This window comes from Ranitomeya variabilis, chromosome 3, assembly GCF_051348905.1.
Source record: "Ranitomeya variabilis isolate aRanVar5 chromosome 3, aRanVar5.hap1, whole genome shotgun sequence".
In the NCBI taxonomy this organism is placed as follows: domain Eukaryota; kingdom Metazoa; phylum Chordata; class Amphibia; order Anura; family Dendrobatidae; genus Ranitomeya; species Ranitomeya variabilis.
Genome location: NC_135234.1, coordinates 687,583,964 through 687,606,068, shown reverse-complemented (window position 1 = coordinate 687,606,068; position 22,105 = coordinate 687,583,964). Strand labels below are relative to the sequence as shown.

Genomic DNA, 22,105 nt, shown 5'->3' with positions numbered 1-22,105 from the left:
CAGACATGGCTGTAATGGCGCTGTAATACTTATTACAGTGACTCCTTTGGTAAAGAAATCTGCATTGTGGTTCTTGTTTATTCACCATTTGTAGTTATATGCTAATTAGATTTTGGTGCACAGGGGCCGGACTGTACAGGGGGTCTCCTCCTCCCCGGCTGTGATCCCCGACCCCTCTGCTGCCTCCAGACTGTGAATTACAAAAAGAATCATCTGTGATCCAATGACATCCTGTCTGTATTCTCCCTTTTGCGTCCTCCCTGCCCAGGAGCTGTGGTATGATCAGACCATGTCCCTGTACGGTCAGACACAGACATTACACAGGACACAGCAGGGGCACATTTATAAGATTATCTCAGCACAGGAACATTATTATTAAATAAATCCAATTGTAGAACTTATTATTTAAAGATCTATTGATTAAAATGAATTTTATTTGTGGGAAACCCTGAACAAATGTTAGCTTTGTAAACTAATCCGATTTTATGACTTGTTACTCCATGTAATGAAATATATGATTAGGGCCACACCTGTCGTAAAGCTGTCATCTAGTATGTGTGATGACTATCTGACCCTGCGGCTTGGTGTTTCAGGGTGATTTGCATGGGAAATATTACTCCTTATGGCTGATCTCTGGCGCATTATCAAGTTATAAAGGATGTGTAATCAGATAATGGCTTCTTTTAAATCAAGTTGTTGTAGCCGGGGTTATACATGTAAATGTGAAATACTTTACTCCCCTGGTAAGTGCCCACCCTCCCCACACACGTTTGTGGTCCCATCGGTCTGTGGGATCCGACCTGCTAATAATGGACCGTGAAGGCCATACTACCATCACTGCTGAGGACGGTAATTATTTGCGGAGGTCCCCTGCCCTTCATGTCATCACACAGACAGTAAGGACCCCATGAGTGATGGGTTGAGTCATTTATTATTTGACTGCATTCCTTGTTTAAATTGTGGAGACTCCTCTTTTAGATGTATTTGTCAATTTTTTTTGGTAATTTTCTTTTCATTTATTTTTTGTCACTATCAATAATAATGGGGGAAAATCCTGAAATGATGCAGTTCCAACACGAGCCACTTAACCCCATCATGAACAGACACTTGCTGTTCTGTAGAGATCACTTCTTGGCAGTCATCCTGGCACCTACTTGCCAACATTTACATTGCAAAAATCCAGACATTTTAACCCTGCCACCAAGTACCCACTTTTTTGCAAATTCCTCCTGTTTTTAGGATTTGACCACAAGATTACCAGAGGTTAAAATCTATACTTTATACAAAAAAATATCCAGCGCTGGAGAGGGGCGAGTGCTCAACCTCTACATTCACACGTGGCAGCAGATCCTGACAATCCGGTTTATCGTTATATCTTAGCAGAAGAAACAGTAAGGAAGGGACCTGCTCCTCGTTGTGTAGCACTCGTGCAACTGGGAAGTGGTAAACTGCATGTAAAAATACCATAAATGTCATCTCATTATCACCACAGGCAGGATTACAGTAAAAACATCACCTAGATATAGATGACACAGGATCGCATTCACTATAGGTGATGGTCACAGCTCGCCTCCTCCCCCTCTCTGCACAGGTCACAGAGCATACCAGGAAACTCTTTCATAGAAATCTCCAGTCATTTGATGTCTGTGTGACTGCTATAAAGCATATCCATATATGCTGTTAATAGCTCAGGCAAGATGAATGCCTCCGTAATCATGAACGTAAAGTCAAATAAATAAATTCACCATCAGAAAATAATTTACAAAAAAAGCAAATTATGGTAGTAAAAAAGAACACGTATCAGTACCTCATTTTCATTAGTGGAAAAAAAAGTGAACCATTCCCTTGTATTAAGAACTTGTCTGCTCTTGTGGCGGGGTCTTCTGGTCTGAGGCTTCCATCACACCTATACTTCGGGAGTAGGACCATACAGTCCGATGGGCTAGAACGCTCTTTTGGCCTTTGTCAGTTGAAGGATCATAGGCCTAGAAGTCTACAGAGCCATGTTGTTTTTCTGTGACTCAAAGATGTATGAATAAATTATCATTCCCCTTTCCTCCACACGTAGTGATGCCCCCTGGGCCTTGATGAGGTCTTTAGAAGGAATAGGTCCGGTGCCAGTCACTTTGTATTGACCACACACGTATTTATACCTATTAATGAGATCTCATCGGAGACATTTTTCTTCTAAGCTAAAGAAGCCTATATTTTCCAATCTCTCCTCATAAGGCCGTCGTCACACTAGCGAGTTTTACGGACGTATGAGAGGTGCAGAAAATACGGATTGCATACGGTACAATGATTCTCTATGGCCCAGCTCCTATCTGCCGTATTTTACTGATCCGTATTATACGGTCTTGTACGGCCGTAGAAAATCGCAGCATGCTGCGATTGTCAGCGTATTGCGCAAAAAATACGCCAATGAAAGTCTATGGGGGCAAGAAAAATACGAATTACACACAGACCAGCAGTGTGACTTGCGAGAAATACGCAGCGGTGTTTTATAGAAAAGCCGGTAATTCAATTGCTGGCTTTTTCTTTCTCCTTCACAAACCCGACATGATATGAGACATGGTTTACATGCAGTAAACCATCTCATATCCCTTTTTTATTGCATATTCCACACTACTAATGTTAGTAGTGTGTATGTGCAAAATTTGGGCACTCTAACCGGTAAAATAAAGGGTTAAATCGCGGAAAAAATTGGCGTGGGCTCCCGCGCAATTTTCTCCACCAGAGTGGTAAAGCCAGTGACTGAGGGCAGATATTAATAGCCAGGAGAGGGTCCATGGTTATTGGCCCCCCCGTGGCTAAAAACATCTGCCCCCAGCCACCCCAGAAAAGGCACATCTGGAAGATGCGCCTTTTCTGGCACTTGGCCACTCTCTTCCCACTCCCGTGTAGCGGTGGGATATGGGGTAATGAAGGGTTAATGTCATCTTGCTATTGTAAGGTGACATTAAGCCAGATTAATAATGGAGAGACGTCAATTATGACACCTATCCATTATTAATCCAATAGTACGAAATGGTTAATAAAACACACACACATTATTACAAAGTACTTTAATTAAATAAAGACACAGGGTGTTGTAATATTTTATTATACTGGTAATCCACCTGAAGACCCTCGTCCTGTAAAAAAGGTAACATAAAAAATCAACAATATCCCATACCTTCTGTCGTTCTGTCAGTCCCACGATGTAAATCCATCTGAAGGGGTTAAAGGGAACCTGTCACCCCCCCTCCCCAGTCGTTTCAAACTAAAAGAGCCACCTTGTGCAGCAGTAGTGCCACCTGACAAGGTGGCTCTTTTAGTTCTGGGTGTTGTAACTAGAGAAATAATCAGTTTTATAATTTGTCAGAAATACCTTGTCTTCAGTCAGGGAGGCCAGCGTTTCCCCCCTGCTTCAGATAGCACACAGCTGTCTCTCACATCTTCTTGGCGCCGGGCGCCGCCTCCTCCTCACCGCTGTTTTTAAAATAGCCGGCGCCTGCGCTCTTTTCCCCTGCCTGGTGCAGGCGCAGTGAGCGCTGCCTGTCTTTCCTCATATGCAGCCCAGTTGACTGCGCCTGCGCGGCCGCCCTGCCTGTGAATCCCAGCCCCGCAATGTGAATAAATCATAAGTGTCACGCCGCTGTCGCCGCCTCTCCATACTCACCAGTCTTCGGCGTTCCGGCACGCCTCCTCTCCTGCGGTGTCCTCTTCTCTGCGCTCGCTCCCGGCCGCTCCTGCTCGTCGGGCGCACGCGCACACTAGTTTCTTCACTGCGCGTGCGTACCGTTGATCTTCTCTGCCGGCGCTCCTTCCTCTCCTCTCGATCGTCCTGGAGGATCTTCACCCGGAAGTGCTTCCTCGCCTCGATACGTAAGCAGCTCTCCTCCTTTACTCGGTGCCAGTAGATCATTTGTGTTCCACATGTGCTCCTGGTCCCCCGCTTCTTCCGCATAGTCCTTCCTCCGCCTGATCTTGTTCCTCTGCCTTCGGCGCCATACCTGCGTCTCTGCCTCTTCCCCCTGGGTTCCTCCGTGCCTGCTCTCCTTCTGTCCTGTACCCCCTGTCCAGTGCCTCTTTGGGTCTCTGCTAGATCCTCCCGTTTTCCTCTAACCCTTGTAGCCCGGTTCCTTTATTGTCCTGAGTCCCTGCAGCCACTGCCCATACAGTTCAGCTTCTCCGCACCCCTGTCCTCTCTCCCTTGTCTCTACCTAACTCGCTCCGTGTCCCTCCAGGTTTTCCTTTTAGCACCACTACGTCTTTTGGTCCTTTTCTGTATAGCCTTCCAGCTTCCGTGGCGATAGTCCCTCACGGGCTTGCCCCTAACTCTCCCTGTATAGGGGGCGGTCCACCAGGTCAGCTCGTCCGTGAGGGGTTCGTCGTCGCGGTCCAGAGGGTCCACTTTACGTTATTTTTACTCGTGCAGCATCACAATAAGTCACTGCGGGGCTGGGAATCACAAGCAGGGCGGCCGCGCAGTGGTAATACTGTATATATGTTTTAACGAACATTTGAGCACATAAATCCATTAGATGTCGGTTTTGCAAGCCTGCGAGAAAATCTCGCAGTACGGATGCCATACAGATTACATACGGAGGATGCCATGCGCAAAATACGCAGCCACACCCTGTCTACGGATGACATACGGATCACTATTTTGGGAACATTTCTGCGTATTACGGCCGTAAAAAACGCCGGCCTAAGGGAGGCTTTTCATCCCATGTAATAATCTGCTTGCTGCCTTTGAACTGACTCTACCTTCTGAATATTCTTTTGGAAACAAGGAGCTCAATAGCAGTCATTTCTGATGATGCAGCGAAAAGCCGCGGCAACAATTAGGGACCAACTTCTTAGCCGATGCAACCCAGGAGCATCATTTGTGACCCCAGCCTGAGGATGAGATGCCGCCACTTATTTTATTAGGTTCTGATTTCTAAACAACTCCACATTTGAAACTTGTAGAAATAAAATTTGCTTTTTGCTGAACTTGAAATTAACCAGCATTCCAAAAAATATTTTAAAATTTAAAGAATCATTTGTGGAATGTTGGGTGAAAGGTCCGCAGCTATGAGATGTTGGTTATTTATTGTACTACTTAAAGGAACACACACCCAGGCTGCTCACGTGGGACTTTACCAGTTCTGTAGTTGGAAAACCCCTTTTTGGGATTAAGCCATTTTTGGACTGTGAGATCACACAAAATAAACTTATTTGAGCTCGGCATATCGGAATTTAAGTTTTGTTATTTTTTCTTTTGCGGAAACAAAGCCGCCTGAGGCTTTTTTTTTTTGTTCATTAATTAGGGACAAGTTGTACTTTTCGCTTGTACTATATCGCTGTTTTTTTTAATTAGGGCTTTCTGTTTAATAAAAGTTAAAGCACTTTTGGTTGATGTTTTAAATATATTTATGTCTGTTTTTCGTCATGTGACTTACAATTTGCTACTCGCTTATGTGGTCTTGTAGAAAATTGGGCACAAGCACCACTCCACCTTTCTGAGGGCCTCCATAGTGCTGCCAGTCAAGGTGATTACGAGAAGCTGGTTGTCCACCATCCTTTATCTAAGTACTGAAATGTGTATAGTTGGGTGGGCCTAGCAATAGTGCTCACCTTTTACATTTATGCACTGTTTTCAAAAATAAGGTTGTAAATTGTGCACAATTTTCCCCAGCAGTAAAATACCGCAGATTGCCTTTTTCCTCCAGATCTTATGCATACTTGCCAGCTCTGTAAACAGCCCACCTGGAAGGACAGGTCATGTACCCTGAAATTTCCCTGTAGTCTCATGCATGTCTCTTCCAAGGAAAAGTCATTCTGAATCGGTGCTTTCTGGCATGAGAGCGGGTTTTCAGTAGGATCTGGCACTTCACAGAAGTTTTTCTAGCTATTCAAGGTGTTTAGAAGGTCTCCCCTTTTTCCTGTAGCCTTTTGGAAGAGTTGGCAAGTATGATTTTTCTAGACTTATTTCAGGTGCTGGATTTCTTTAAGACTTTTTCATAGGTTAGATTCCTAAATATGTAATAGGCTACATTCGCACGTGTGTTGCACAGGCCTGCCGCTGGTCTCCCAATCTGAACCCAACAGCGTCATTGGCATATATGTGGCTGACCAGTTCGGGTCAGGAGACCTGCACCCAGGTCTTTACTCGTACACACGGATGTGTGAATTCGGCCTTAAGACATGTGTTAATTTACAATTGAGAACTAATAGGGATTGTTTGATAGTTATACACTGAAGTATGTATGTAAAGTAGACTTTACAGAAAGTGCATCACCTACTGTATAATGTATTCTTAACATATATGTATAAAAGTGGCCTCCCCGACACATTCCTCGCTCTATGTAGCAAGTCCCTGGAGAAACCCAATGAATGGTCCTCGTGTGCGGTGCAGAACACTTGTTACATTATACCATGGAAGCACTGAATCATGTTACACACATTTTCAGATAGACTGGAATAATTGTAGAAGGTCTGGTCCTTCTTAGCAGTAAAGGTAATGTATGCCATCGGTGGAGTCAACCCTACGACAGTGTGGCAGCTATCATTGCATGCTTAGGTATAGGCCACGTGCACATGCTGCAGATTATTCTGCAGATTTTTCCGGACTGATTTTGGTAAATCCGCAGGTAAACCGCTCTGCGGATTTCCTGGGGATTTATCGCGATTTTTCTGCGGTTTTTGTGCGGATTCCACCTGCGGTTTTACACCTGCGGATTCTTATTATGGAGCAGGTGTAAACCGCTGTGGAATCCGCACAAAGAATTGAAATGCTGCGGAATAAACAACGCTACGTTTCCGCGCGTTTTTTTTCCGCAGCATGTGCACTGCGGATTTTGTTTTCCATAGGTTTACATAGTACTGTAAACGAATGGAAAACTGCTGCGAATCCGCAGCGGCCAATCTGCAACGTGTGCACATACCCATAGTTCTTCAACAGCTGGAAAGTCACAGGTGAAGGGCAGTGTCCAAAAATTAGCACCCGTCCCCTGGATAGGTGATACTTATTAGATCGGTACTTTTCCCGCTACTGTGACCTCCATCAGAAGACTCAAGCCCCAGTTCTTCAATGGAGGAGGTGAATGGCATGGTCCATCGCACATGCTTAGTCTCTCAGTTCATTTCTTGCCATTTGGCAGAAAATGTGCTTGATTTCACCATGAATGTTAGTGAACTTTACCTGTGGTAGTGACTTTATGATAACTTTTTTTTTGGCAGTTTTTATAATATCACATTTTTACTTGCTGCAGATATACCCCACCCACCCTAACGATTGACAGCTTTTTGCATACTCTGTTCATAGGCAGAAAGCAGCCAATTATTGGAGGCGGGGGTTATACAGCGCTCATGAGTATAGAGGATGGCATGGCAGCAGGTTTTCTAGTCCTCTAGTGATGATCTCCTGCTGGTGACGTTATGAAAACTTTCAGATTAAGTGGCAAAACCTGGAGACAGATTCTCATAAGGGCCTGTGCACACATTGCAGATTTGTTATGTTTTTTTCCTGTGGCGTGGTTGATGAATGAATTATTTATACAAATTAAGTGGCATACATTTTATACCAGGAGTGTATCCATCCCACGACTCGAGTACATTTCTGTTTCTCTCGGCTGCTGAAATATGCAACAAATAATTCTTGTTACTGAATTTGGTGCATTTTACTCCAGCGCATCCTTCATCACTAATGGCGCACAAAATACCAGGCAGCACGGTGGCTCAGTGGTTAGCAGCATTGCATTGCAGCACTGGGTTCAGATCCCACCAAGGACAACATCTGCAAGGAGTTTGTATGTTCTCCCCGAGTTTTTGTGGGTTTCCGCCGACTCTCCAAACACATTTCTAATAGGAAATTGTAGATTGTGAGCCCCAGTGGGGACAGCGATGATGTATGTAAAGCAGTGCGGAATGTGATAGTGCTTTATAAACAAAGCAAAATAAATAAGTCTCCGCGAATGGACCTTTGTGTGATTCAAAAATGGGCATCAAAATGACCCCTGTGGAGTCACAAGTAAAGTAGTAGAAGTGCGCGCTCCGTGTAACGTAGTCAAACATGTAACTGTACGTCTTTTTTGTGCAACTTCGTCATCAAGTTTGCAGCGAGAGAGAAAGCGAAATGCCGCTAAGTGGGGCGGTGGTGTTGTGTTCAGGTATTGCTCGTCCCCCCTTATATAATGGCTTCAGTATGTTAGGTATTCATTCTCTGGAGAGGTGAACTGCAGCCAGTAAGGCGGACACTTCTGGAGCGCTCTGCCTGCTGACGGGGACTTTAACCTCCTAGGATTCTCTTGGCAGAAGCCTTATTTTGTCTTTTGTCTTCTACACATTCCTGTGATGAGCTGCTAAGTTCAGCAGAGAGCTGGTTCTACCAGAAGCAGCACCGCCTATATCCGATGCAACAAGAGAGACTCTGAGCCCTGGGAGCCTGGAGTGGAAATTTACTGCTGCAAGCCATCGATTAGGTGCAGGGGATGTCTGCTGCTCTTACATTACCAGGATAGAGACTAGAGCTGGGATATGTAATCTGTCTCCTCACCGCTGTGTAAAGTGTTCCTCTGACTGCGCTGTCTTAGAGATTCCCAGTAAGTACTGCTTACGTATGTATAAGCTGGAATATAGCATGCATGAACTAGGAAGGGTCAATATGTCTTAGTAAAGGTTTCCTGGCATTTACAGGTACTGTGTGCTATATAGCCAGATATGTCAAGTATTTGTGCAGCTGTAGGACGTGTCCAGCAGTGTGACAAGGAGTAGTCATGGTTGACAGGTGGCTGATACCTGTCCCCTCCATACCCTCTATGATCAGGGGGTACATAGCTGAATCTATACTGTAATGATGGTTTATCTGTATGTATCACAGTTATATTATAGAAGTTATATGATACAGTGCCTCATTTTATTTTACTTATTTCCCAGTCCATATACAGTTGTGCTCAAAAGTTTACATACCCCGGGAGAATTTTTGCTTTCTTGTCCCTTTTTTCAGAGAATGTGAATGGTAACACCAAAACTTTTTCTCCACTCATGGTTAGTGGTTGGGTGAAGCCATTTATTGCCAAACTACTGTGTTTTCTTTCTTTAAATCATAGTGACAACCCAAAACATCCAAATGATCCTGATCAAAAGTTTACATACCCTGGTGATTTTGGCCTGATAACATGCACAGAAGTTGACACAAATGGGTGTGAATGGCTACTAAAGGTAACATCCTCATTTGTGACCTGTTTGCTTGTAATCAGTGTGTGTGCATAAAAGCTGAGTGAGTTTCTGGGATCCAGACAGACTCTTGCATCTTTCATCAAGCCACTGACATTTCTGGATTGTGAGTCATGGGAGAAGCAAAAGAATTGTCGACGGATCTACTGGAAAAGGTAGTTGAACTGTATAAAACAGGAAAGGGATACAAAAAGATAACCAAGGAATTGATGATGACAGTCAGCAGTGTTCAAACTGTGATTAACAAATGGAAAATCAGGGGCTCTGTGAAAATAAAACCACAGTCAGATAGACCAACAAAAATGTCGTCCTCGTCCACAACTGCCAGGAACATTGTTTGGGATGCAAAGAAAAACCCACAAATAACTTCAGCTGAAATACAGGTCTCTCTGAAAACTAGCAGTGTGGCTGTTTCAAGATGCACAATAAGGAGGCACTTGACGAAAAATGGGCTGCATGGTCAAGTCGCCGGAAGAAAGCCATTACTGCGCAAATGCCACAAAGTATCTCTCCTACACTACGCAAAACAGCTCAGAGACAAGCCAAAAAACTTCTGGAAAAAGGTAATTTGGAGTGATGAGACCAAAATTTAACTTTTTGGCCACAACCATAAACGTTACACTTGGAGAGAGGTCAACAAGGACTATGATGAAAGGAACACCTTTCCCACTGTAAAGTACGGAGGTGGATTGCTGATGTTTTGGGGATGTGTGAGCTACAAAGGCACAGGAAACTTGTTTAAAGTTGAAAGAAAGATGAATGCAGCACGTTATCAGCAAATACTGGAGGCAAATTTGCAATCATCAGCCCGGAAGGTGCTCATGGGACGTACTTGGACGTTCCAACATGACAACGATCCAAAACACATGGCCGAGTTGACATGTCATTGGCTACAGCAGAACAAAGTGAAGGTTCTGGAGTGGCCATCTCAGTCTCCTGACCAAAATATCATTGAACCACTCTGGGGAGATCTCAAGCGCACAGTTCATGCTAGACAGCCCATGAATTTACAGGAACTGGAGGCTTTTTGCCAAGAAGAGTGGGCAGCTTTACCATCTGAGAAAATAAAGAACCTCATCCACAACAACCATAAAAGACTTCAAGCTGTCATTGATGTTAGTGGGGGCAATACACAGTATTAAGAAATAGGGGTACGTAAACTTTTGAATGTTTTGGGTTGTCATTATGATTTAAAAAGAGAAAACACTAGTTTGGCAATAAATGGCTTCACCCAACCGCTAACCGTGAGTGGAGGAAAAGTTTTGGTGTTATCATTCATATAGTCTGAAAAAAGGCCAAGAAAGCTAAAATTCTGCCGGGGTATGTAAACTTTTGAGCACAATTGTATGAAGCTCCAACTTAGTCCGCAGCACTGGTTAAACGTTGTCATGACTCATTATTGTATTCGACACACATTTGAACTGAGTCCTTAGGAAGCCAGTTAAGTGATTCTGTCAGTGGGATCAACCCATCTACGCCATCTATATGGGCATGTAGGTCATAGGAAGATGAATAACATGATACCTTGAGCTCTGCGATCTGATGTCTTATTCCAGAGAAAGCCACATTTTTCTTAATATGTAAATGAGCTGTTAAGATCTATGGGCCAGATTGAGATCTCCCTGAGAATCTGCCTCTAGAGATTATTTTAGATGAAAGGGGATTACCAATGTGAGACTTGTAATGACTGACTGCTCTCTTGATCTACATGTCTCACACTGACCCTAAAAAAAAAAAAAATGAACTGGAGTATAAGTTGGTATGCATGCAAAATAGGAGCGTGTTCACATTGGCCATGAAACAAACAAAACCCAAGATAGAACAAAATAAACACATACCCTGCTGTAAGTAAAAGCAAATAGAGCTTAAAAACAACATTGGATACTTAGTAAACACCATTTTTGATAAAAGCAAAAAGTGTAAAAGCCATCCCACCAGAGTCAGTGTACCCAAATTTAGGATGGTCCTAACCTCATATTAACCCCTTCAAGACCTTGCCCTTTTCCGTTTTTGCATTCTCGTTTTTCACTCCCCTCCTTCCCAGAGCCATAACTTTTTTATTTTTCTGTCAATATGGCCATGTGAGGGCTTGTTTTTTGCGGGACAAGTTGCACTTTTGAACAACATCATTGGCTTTAGCATGTAGTGTACTAGAAAACGGGAAAAAAATTCCAAGTGCGGTGAAATTGCAAAAGAAAAGTGCAATCCCACACTTGTTTTTTGTTTTGGCTTTTTTGCTAGTTTTACTAAATGCTAAAACTGACCTGCCATTATGATTCTCCAAGTCATTACAAGTTCATAGACAGCAAACATGTCTAGGTTACGTTTTATCTAAGTGGTAAAAAAAAAAAATCCAAACTTTTGTGTTAAAAAAAAAAAAAAAAAAAAAAAAAAAAAAGCGCAATTTTCCGATACCCGTAGCGTCTCCATTTTTCGTGATCTGGGGTCGGGTGAGGGCTAATTTTTTGCGTGCCGAGCTGACGTTTTTAATGATACCATTTTGGTGCAGATACGATCTTTTGATCACCCATTATTGCGTTTTAATGCAATGTTGCGGCTACCAAAAAAACGTAATTCTGGCGTTTCGATTTTTTTTATTGATAGATTGGGCGATTCTGAAAGTGGCGATACCAAATTTCTGAAGGTTTCATTTTTTTTTTTTCTTATTGTTTTATTTTGAATGGGGCGAAAGGGGGGTGATTTAAACTTTTTTATATTTTTTTTAATTTTTTTTAAACTTTTTTTTTTTTTTTTTTACTGTTGCCATGCTTCAATAGCCTCCATGGGAGGCTAGAAGCTGGCATAACTGGATCGGCTCACTACATAGCAGCGATCATCAGATCGCTGCTATGTAGCTGAATTGCAGGCTTGATATGAGCGCCGACCACAGGTTGGCGCTCACAGCAGGCCGGCATCAGTAACCATACGGGTCTCAAGGACCTCTATGGTTACTATCCTGATGCATCGCTGACCCCCGATCATGTGATGGGGGTCGGCGATGCGCACATTTCCTGCGGCGCCGCCGGAAGCGCTGGTTAAATGCTGCTGTCAGCATTTGACAGCGGCATTTAGTTAATAGCGGCGGGTGAATCGCGATTTCACCCAGCGCTATTGTGGGCACATGTCAACTGTTCAAAACAGCTGACATGTCCCGGCTTTGATGCGGGCTCACCGCCGGAGCCCGCATCAAAGCAGGGGACCCCGACCTCCGCAGTAATAGTACGGCGGAGGTCGGGAAGGGGTTTAAAACCTTGCAGCAGGGAATGTGTTTTTGTGTCTGAACTCCTCATTTCATATAAAATAATCTCTGGAGAAAGATTCTCCAGGAGATCAGTGTCCGGCCCATAGATCTTAACAGATCATATTTTTTCTATATTAAAAAATGTGGCTTTCTCGGGAATAAAACACGAATATCAAGGTATCATTTTCTTCAGCTTCCTATGACCTACATGCCCATATAGACGGTTTAGGATGGTTGATCCTACTGTCACATTCTCTTTTAATCTTTGGATGCATCAGAACCTGCTCTTTCCTTATACACAAACCTGTAGATTGTTATAACATGTTTAGGATGTTTATAGCCAACTGACTTCACCATTCTGACATCTTAGAAATGTTTGCTAGTTTTTGTTAAAGGGTATTTCATACTAACAAAAATCACTTCTCCATAAGATAAGTGCTAAATGTTTTATTACCACTGCTGAGCTCACTCGGTTGATTCCCAATTTTATCATTGTGAACATGACGTTGGCTCAAGATGGTATCATTAAAGTGATCCACAGAGGGTGGTGGGCAAGCAAAGAGATCAACACAAATGTTATGTGGATAATTGAAGGAGCTTCTTTTCTTTATTAAAAAGTTATACCCATAGTGCTTAGCGGTTTTGTTAAATCCCATAGAAATTCTTCTTTGCAGGGTGCAGGTCCTCATTCTCCATATGGGTGCAGGTCCTAGAGGTGGGACTCTCCTCTATTAGACATTTATGCAAAAAAAAACAAAAAACTTTAGGTATAAAGTGGTAATATTTGCAAAATAATTTCACCATGTTTGACCTTTTATATAAAGTGTTTCATTGTAACAAAAACATATCAAGGTTGTTCCTATAATAGTTTGACTTTCGTTTGTCATTAGTTTGGCATCAATATGACTTTATTATAATTGTAGTAGTATTTATTTTTCCATTACAAAGGGAGCCTGCCAAGAAAATAAAAATTAGGGTGTAGTTTTACATTAAAAATATAAAGTCATATTTAGGGCACACAGCACGTCACATTTAATATCTGTGAATATGCTGAATATTTCTATTTTGGACAGGTAATTATATTTTTGTTATGTTGTCTGCTGCAGCGGAGCTCCATATTTGTTAGACCCGTGTGAATAGTTTGATGCTCTTGTGCTCACACTGTACTAAGAAGAGGTATTCCTATTTCGCCCATAGGGTCCTCATGAACTCTCCTGTGCCCCTTCTCACTCCTTTTCGCACCAGTGTAGAGAAGGACGTCTTGTTACTCAGTGCTTCAAAGAGAGGAAATTGGAGCAAGCATGTTAGATAATATGGCTTAAAAGAAAAATCTGTGTTGATTTAACCCTTTCACTCAGGTCAATTTTTACCCTTTTAATGTCCCCTAATAAAACCCATAGTTCTAAAATAAAAATATTAAACTCCCATATAGCAGATTCTGAAAACGCCACCCAACACTTGAATGCATTGACATCTTTATGCCGTTTTGCATGATCGTATAACACCTCCAAAAAATTACTCAACATCAACAGGTTGTGTTAGGCTATGTTCCCACGCTCAATTTCTGGTGAGTTTTTTTACCATGCATATTTTAAAAAAAAATGAAGTAACCTATTTTCCGTAATGGGTGAAGAAAATCTGCAAGATCAAAAGCTCATCATGGGAACATAGCCTTATTTCTCCCTCATGTCACTTGTTGTTTCCCCTCCTACCACTCTCTGACAGACACAACCGGAAGTTAAACTTTCCAAGCTTCTTCTCGGTGTCACACAGAGGGTGCACCCCAGTATCATACCTAGACTATTGAGATTAAATTATAGGGATAGCTTCCTGATCTCTGAGGGTCCGACCACTGTGAGTCCCATTGACGGTGAGTGGAGTGGAAGTGTGAATGATCAACCTCCGCTCCATTCAGACAGGCAGCCCATGATTGATTAGATCACAGTGATCAGGAAGTTATTCCTTATCCATGAGGATAACTTCTTAATCCCTGGAGTCCACCCAATCACAAGAGTCTGAATAGGACCCAGGTTGAGCATCCACACATCCGCTCTATTCATTGTCAATGGTACTGCCAGAGATAGCTGAGCACTTCACCCAGCTACCTCTGGTAATCCCTTTGACCATGAATGTAGTGGATGTGTGCATGGACGACATCCGCTCCATTCAGCCAGGCTCTTCGTGGTTGGATGGACCACCAGTGATCAGGAAGTTATACTGTGGACAGGCTATAAGTTCAAATCTTGGGGCCAGCACCAAGGAGATATCTGGGACATGGTAAAAATAAGAAAGGGGGGAAAAAAAGAGAAAAAATGTACCTAACCACTATCAGGCAGGTGGTTGTGCTTGGCACCATTCTCTGCCAACACAGAACAGTCACTGACCGCTCCTGGCGGCGATTCAGCTGCTTTCTGTCAACAGTGCAGCACTTCCTCTTCCAGGCTGCTATGCCGACGGGCAGGACTGCTGGTGTCATGCTTTTGGACAACCAGCTCTCCTCTGTCAACCAGCATGACGTCGACAGTCCCACCCTGTCAACAGCTGAGTGGAAAAGAAGCCGCCGCTCTGTTGACGTAATGTCGGTGCAAGTCGCTGAATCGCTAGCAGGAGTGGTCAGAGACCTCTGTGCAGGCAGAGAATGCCGCCGGGCAAAACAGGCAGGTAGGTAGGTTGCAACCACCTGCCTGTTAGTACTTAGGCACTTTTGTTTTTTTTTTTGGTTAGTCTAAAAATAGCACTAATAACCCTCTGTTGAAACTTGCGTTGCCCCCAAAGTCCCCACTGGTCAATAAAGGGGTTGTCCAAAATTATAAACACATGGCTGTTATCTTTAAGAAACTGTGCTGTCCCTGACAATTGGTTGTTTGGTAATGCAAAACGACCTCGTTGAAGTGAATGAAGTTGAACTGCAATGTCATGCACAACCCATGATAAGGGGTGGCGCTGTTTCTTAAATCAACAAGACATGGTTTTATAATCCTTGGCAACCCCTTTAAGTGATAACATTACATAAATTATTCACAGGACCAGTGCATGTAACAACTGTTTTGAGGGTGACATTTGTTTCTATGGCACGTGATTGGCTGCAGCGGTCACATGACTAATGGTCGGGATGATATCACAGTAGTAGGAGTTGAGACCACCGGAGTCCCCAGTGCAGACGGCTCTTCAGTAAGTTTGCAATGGCTATGTTTTTATTTTATAACATTACCTACTTTTATGCAAAGTTTTGTAAAATCTCAAAAAAAAAATTTAAAATTCAGACTATCTGCAGCAACCACTTAGGGGAGCTTGCTGGGAACAGAAGACCGTAAAGCTGCATTAGGTGCATAACGCGGCATTGATTGATGATCTGTGCACGTCTGTTCCTAGACACAGAGATGCTGTAGTTATACGCCACATGATGGCCATCCAAGCTCTAATGAATGGTTCTCCATGTAATGCTAGATGTGGTAGAGTTCTCCCAGGTGCATTACATTCCGAATAAGAAACCACTCACTTGGAACAGCCCAGTGTTTCCCCTAAAAATGTCCTTCTTGTCTGAACTAGTAAATGTACACATGTCCCCTCAGATTCCCTGTCCCTGAAATTCTCCGGTAACGTAACCCTCATTATCCTCACAAGTCATACTTGTTCTCCGTAGTCTCCAAGGTTCTCATCTGTGGGCAAAATATGGTAAATGTGTTGTGCTCTTTTTTGGGGTAGGATGACTACTTAACCACCGTGACGTAGGGCTGAGAGAGATTTTCAAAAGAGAAATATTGTAGTAAGGTTTGTGAAGAAACTTGTGTGTGTGTGTATATGATATACAGTTGGGGAAATAAGTATTTGATCCCTTGATGATATTGTAAGTTTGCCCACTGACAAAGACATGAACAGTCTATAATTGTAAGGGTAGGTTACTTTTAACACTGAGAGATAGAATATCAAAAAAATTATAGACTGTTCATGTCTTTGTCAGTGGGCAAACTAACAAAAGCAGCAAGGGCTCAAATACTTATTTCCCCTACAGTTTATATTTGTCTGTGTGTGGCTGTATACACAGGAAAATTAGTATTTGATACGCTGCCGATTTTGCAAGTTTTCCAACCTACAAAGAATGGAGAGGTCTGTAATTTTTATCGTAGGTACACTTCAACTGTGAGAAATGGAATGTTAGAAAAAAAATCCAGAAAATCACAATGTTTGATGTTCACAAAATTAATTTGCATTTTATTGCATGAAATAAGTATTTGATACAATAGAAAAATAGAACTTAATATTTGATACAGAAACCTTTGTTTGCAATTACAGAGGTCGGACGTTTCCTGTAGTTCTTCACCAAGTTTGCACACACTGCAGCAGGGATTTTGGTCCACCTCTCCATACAGATCTTCTCCAGATCTTTTAGATTTCAGGGTTGTCGCTGAGCAGCATTGAGTTTCAGTTCCCTCTCAAGATTTTCTATTGGTTCTATTTTCAGGTCTGGAGACTGGCTAGGTCCCTTCAACACCTTGAAATGCTTCTTCCGGAGCCACTCCTTAGTTTTCCTGGCCGTGTGTTTCGGTCATTATCATGCTGGAAGACCCAGCCACGACCAATCTTCAAAGCTCTTACTGAAGGAAGTAGGTTGTTGGCCACAATCTTACGATACATGACCCCAGCCATCCTCCCTTCAGTACGGTGCAGTCTTCCTGTCCCCTTGCAGAATAGAAGCAATTATGGTGTTTCCCCCACCATGCTTCACAGTTGGGACGGTGCTCTTGGGGTTGTACTCCTCCTTCTTCAGCTTCCAAACACGGCAAGTGGCGTCGATACCAAAAAAAAAAGCATGAGCCTCTCTCATGCTTCCTCTGGATCATCCAGATGGTCATTGGTGAACTTCAAACGGGCCTGGATATGTGCTGGGGGCCTTGCATGCCGGATTTTATTTCATGATGACTTAGTGTGTTACTAACGATAATGTTTGAGACTGTGGTCCTAATTCTCTTCAGTTCATTGTCCAGGTCCTCCCGTGTAGTTCTGGGCTGATTCTTGATCTTTCTCAGAATCATCCGTACCCCACAAGGCGAGGTCTTGCATGGAGCCCCAGACCAGGGAAGATTGACAGTCATCTTGAGTTTCTTCCATTTTCTAATAATTTTGCAAACAGTTGTTGCTTTCTGTCCTGTAGCCCATTCCAGCCTTGTGCAGGTCTACAATTTTGTCCCTGCTATCCTTAGACAGCTCTTTGGTCTTGGCCATGGTGGAGAGGTTGGAGTGTGACTGAGTGTGTGGACAGGAGTCTTTCATACAGGTAACAAGTTAAAACAGGTGCAATAATGCAGGTAATGAGTGCAGAGTAGGAGGACTTCTTAAAGAAAAACAGGTCTGTGAGAAGCAGAATTCTTGCTGGTTGGTAGGTGATCAAATGCTTATTTCATGCAATAAAATGCAATTTAATTATTTAAAAATTGTACAATGTGATTTTCTGGTTTTTATTTTAAGATTCTCTCACAGTTGAAGTGTATCTATGATAAAAATTCCAGACCTCTCCATTCTTTGTAGGTGGGAAAACTTGCAAAAATCCGCAGTGTACCAAATACTTATTTTCCCCACTGTGTGTATATATTTATGCATAGGGACATAGCTTTAAAAAATGTGATGGCCTTATATTGGGTTGGTGGGTGCATCCTTGGTGTGGCCAAGGGGGTCGGTGCACTTTTTAGGCCACGGTCTAACATGGCCCCTCATTGATTGACACCGCTGGCCTGTCTGAGCTTTCGCAGCAGACGATGCTCGCTCCAGGCAAACCAGTGCTGTCAATTACTAAGGGATGCAGAACTGGTGGGTGGAATAGTACACTGACATTTCTAGCCACACCATGGGAGCACCCTAAATAGTTGTTGTTGTTTAATTAAACTTTAGTTATTACAGAATGAATGTAGCAATTGGAAGTTACTATCGGTACCTCTTTTAGAGGGACTCTATATACCCTACAAGGCTATGTGCTTAGTATATAGTTTCAGTTTGGGCCTTTTAAAGCCGGATCCATCAGTAACTCAAAAACCTCTGTCCAATGAAAACTAAATACTCGCCCGATTAGAAAAGAGTGCATGTTCTATCTTTACCTTCCGGGCCTTTTATAAGGTTGTGTTGACCTTATGTATAGGGAAATCAGTTTCCGAAAATTGCGTTTTTTATTGCTTACAAGCTTGAATATAAAACTGCTTAGTAATTCCAGATTCCTGGGTTGGGTTTTATCAGTATGATTACTAATCCGCCAACTGAGCCAAAAGAGCCAAAGGCAATGAAACTATTCAGCAGAAGAGGCAGAGACGGATATTTGTGAATGTCCAGATTAATAGATGTATGAATTAAAGGTTCATTATGAGCACTTACTTTTACAGAGGACTGGACAAAAAGTTGCTGGAATTTTTTTTTTTTTTTTTTTTGTGACACCCAGAGGATGTTCATTTAGCAACTAAGTACTTCCATGGGGGAAATAACTGACGGCATTAAGATCCATCCACCTCTGACGGAAGCACATACCGCTCCTCATAGGCGGAGAGAGCAACACATTTGTTGCATTACTACAATGTTTGCTACTGTTTTATTTATGATAGTTTTTTAGTAACCTCTCATTAGACCTGTCTAAGATTTGGACAGTAACAAAACCCAGCACTCAACTTTGTTGTGAGAGGAAAAACGGATAATTTATTGTATCCCAATGCAACAAAACGTTTCGGTCACACATAAGACCTTCGTCAGTAACTGGAAAGTAGATATATAAAACAGTAAATAAATTCAAGATAACAAAAAATCATAAGTAATAAACAAAGTATATACACAACAGAAACATGTACAGCCGTACATGTCCATGGCAAAAGAGAGCTTTCCAAAGTGCGTATATGGTAACAGAGAGTTACAAATCTACAGTGGCACAGAGAATGAGAAGAAGGGTATAGATGGATACATACCAAGAACTGGGATGAAGATAAATGCTAGTGGCTATATGTGCTGCCTAGAATGGAAGTAAAGATATGGCAAGACCGGTTATATCAGGGGGAGTGAAAACGTGAAACAGAGCGCATGTTGCTTTATGCCTACCAATGATTCCTGAGTACAGCGTGAATGAGAGTCTATTGATGCAGCCTAAAGGAGATAGGGCAGTCATATAAGTACCATCAAACGTACCATAATAAGTAAGTGGGGCCAAGATGGTGTAATGTCCCTAATAGTTTACCTTGTAGCTGGCTGATTCCGCGGTGTCCACCGCTGTATAAGTGAGGAGTCTGGAAGGATGGGGCTTAATATACACTAAGTGACTGCCGGAAATGGCGACGTATGCTGCAGAGCGTCAGGTGGGGCGGAAATGACGCTCTGAGACAGACAGTGCATATCGCACTGTGTGGAGGTACAAGGCGTGGAGGCAGAAACCGGATATGACGTACCGGAAGTGGGGCACCGGTCATCACACAGAAATGTCCCGTCGCCATGATGGATGAGGCAAGGCTGCGCTGTGTTGTTCGCTATGTGTAGGCTTTGAGTTAGCTATTCTTACCATGCAGTATAGAAAGAGAGTTAGACCGGATGTGACATACCGGAAGTGGGGCACCGGCTGATTTTTTGTTATCTTGAATTTATTTACTGTTTTATATATCTACTTTCCAGTTACTGACGAAGGTCTTATGTGTGACCGAAATGTTTTGTTGCATTGGGATACAATAAATTATCCGTTTTTCCTCTCACAACAAAGTTGAGTGCTGGGTTTTGTTATTGTTTGGTCTGAAGGTTTGGGAACCTACCCTTGCACCACTTTAGGTTGTGCACACGTTGATTTATCATTAAGATTTGGACAGGGCAGGGTTATGCTTCTGAGCTGAGATATCACACCATATCAGAATTCCTATAATCCTGATTTAAATCTGCCAGAAATCCTGCTTTAATTGGACTCCTTGCCGATGGAATTTCGGCTGAGGGTGAGGAGATCCTGTGGAACTGCAGAGAATTGCTGGAGGTGAAGGAGGATTCGGCATCTCAAGGGGGGCTTTCTGCCGTATTACATGAAAATTAGAGGGGCTGTTGTGTGGGCACTTTGCAATACTAACCTGCTCCACTGAGAATACAGCAATTCCGGACAGCTGGCTTGGCTGTGAAGTCCGTAAAACTGTCACGAGGCTGGAGAATCTGCTGGGCGGGGAGACACCTCAGGGTCCTAACGCTGTCAGATTCCCTGAGAGGGCCTCTACAGGTGCCTCCTGGGTCTGGAAGATGAGAGAGCTCCTGCAGGAGTTTCCTTGGGAGAGTCTCCCTCTTTGATGGACTTTCTCAACACTGTCAATATGTGCAATTCCACACTTTTTGCACAGACGAGCCCGGTGGGCTTCATTCAGGAAACTATTTTCATAATCCGGCATGATGTTCAAAAGGTGGCGAAGCGCACCACTGCTGTAAAGTGTGGAGTAAGCGAGTTGGAAGATCATACTCAAGCATTGGTGGCACTGATGGCTAAGGGAGATGATTGAAAATCGCCTGAGATGTAATAATATGAGGCTGGTTGAGTACCGAAAAAGGTGGAAGGCAGAGATCTTGATCATTTCAGGAGACTGAACAAATATATATCCAGAATAATTGCCCTGCAAACTTATGGAAGGAGGTCCAATTGCAACTGTGATTATTTCAACAAACAGGTAATAAGCGAAGGTTTTTAAAACGGCAGATTTACGAGAGGGAGAAACCACTGGTCGCTCACTGGCTAACCTGCCACAGGCACAGAGAGCATGGATTTATATATAAACTATGGGCTATGGGCGGAAGGTGAGCACTCGGCATGCTAACATACTGCAGAAGATACATAGATTTTACTTTTAGGGTTATTTACTCCCATGAGGAGTAGAGTGATTATCTAGCTGGCGTTGGTCTCCTATCCCTAAGTGATAAAGATAAGGATTTTCTGGATGTGCCGATCTCTGTGGAAGAAGTTCAACAAGCTGTGGGGAAATTGTCAAACGACACAGTCCCAGGGTTAGATGGCCTTCCGATAGAACTCTAAAAGTTATTTGAGGAGCTATCACAACATTATTGAGATATGTGAAACGATGCGTTTGTGTCGGGGGAGCTCCCAAAATCCCTGTATGAGGTGATAATTGTGGTCTAAGAGGGAATGGACAAAGAATTACCTGATTTATATAGGCCCATTTCACTGCTGACTCCAGATGTTAAAAGGCCACTGTCACCCCCCCCAGCCGTTATAAACTAAAAGAGCCACCTTGTGCAGCAGTAATGCTGCAGTCTAACAAGGTGGCTCTTTTAGTTTTTGATTCATTTATTACCTCAAAAAAGCGTTTTAAAAATTGGCCACAAATACCAGATATTGTATCTGGAGGCGGTCCGAAGCGTCCTGTATGAATCCCCCAACTGCCGTCACTCATCTCTTCAGGGCCGATGGTCCCCGCCCCCTGAGCGCTGTTATCGTCTGAAATCCGGCGCCTGCGCTGTGCGTGCCTGCCTGGGGCCTGCGCAGTGTTCATTGTCAGTGCGGCCACCTGAATCCCCCGCCCCGCACTGTTATTCATTATGCACAGTGCGGGGCTGGGGTTCCTGGGAAGGCTGGGGAGCGTCGGAGCTGGGGAGCGTCTAAACAGCGCAGTGCGCATGCCCAGGAACCCCAGCCCCGCACTGTGCATAATGAATAACAGT

General features: G+C 43.2%; 1 protein-coding gene across 3 annotated transcripts in view; it reads left to right on the top strand.

Annotated features, from left to right (window-relative positions):
- The window catches only part of CAB39L (calcium binding protein 39 like), a 112,309-nt gene that overhangs the window by 21,522 nt on the left and 68,682 nt on the right, over positions 1–22,105 (top strand). Inside the window, exon 1 of one of the 3 annotated variants that reach the window (XM_077298080.1) lies at positions 8,310–8,570. The exons of the other annotated variants lie outside the window; for them this stretch is intronic. The gene's annotated coding sequence lies outside the window, so the exon portion shown is untranslated. Of the gene's footprint in view, positions 1–8,309; positions 8,571–22,105 lie in introns of those variants that run through there. 3 annotated transcript variants of the gene reach the window in all.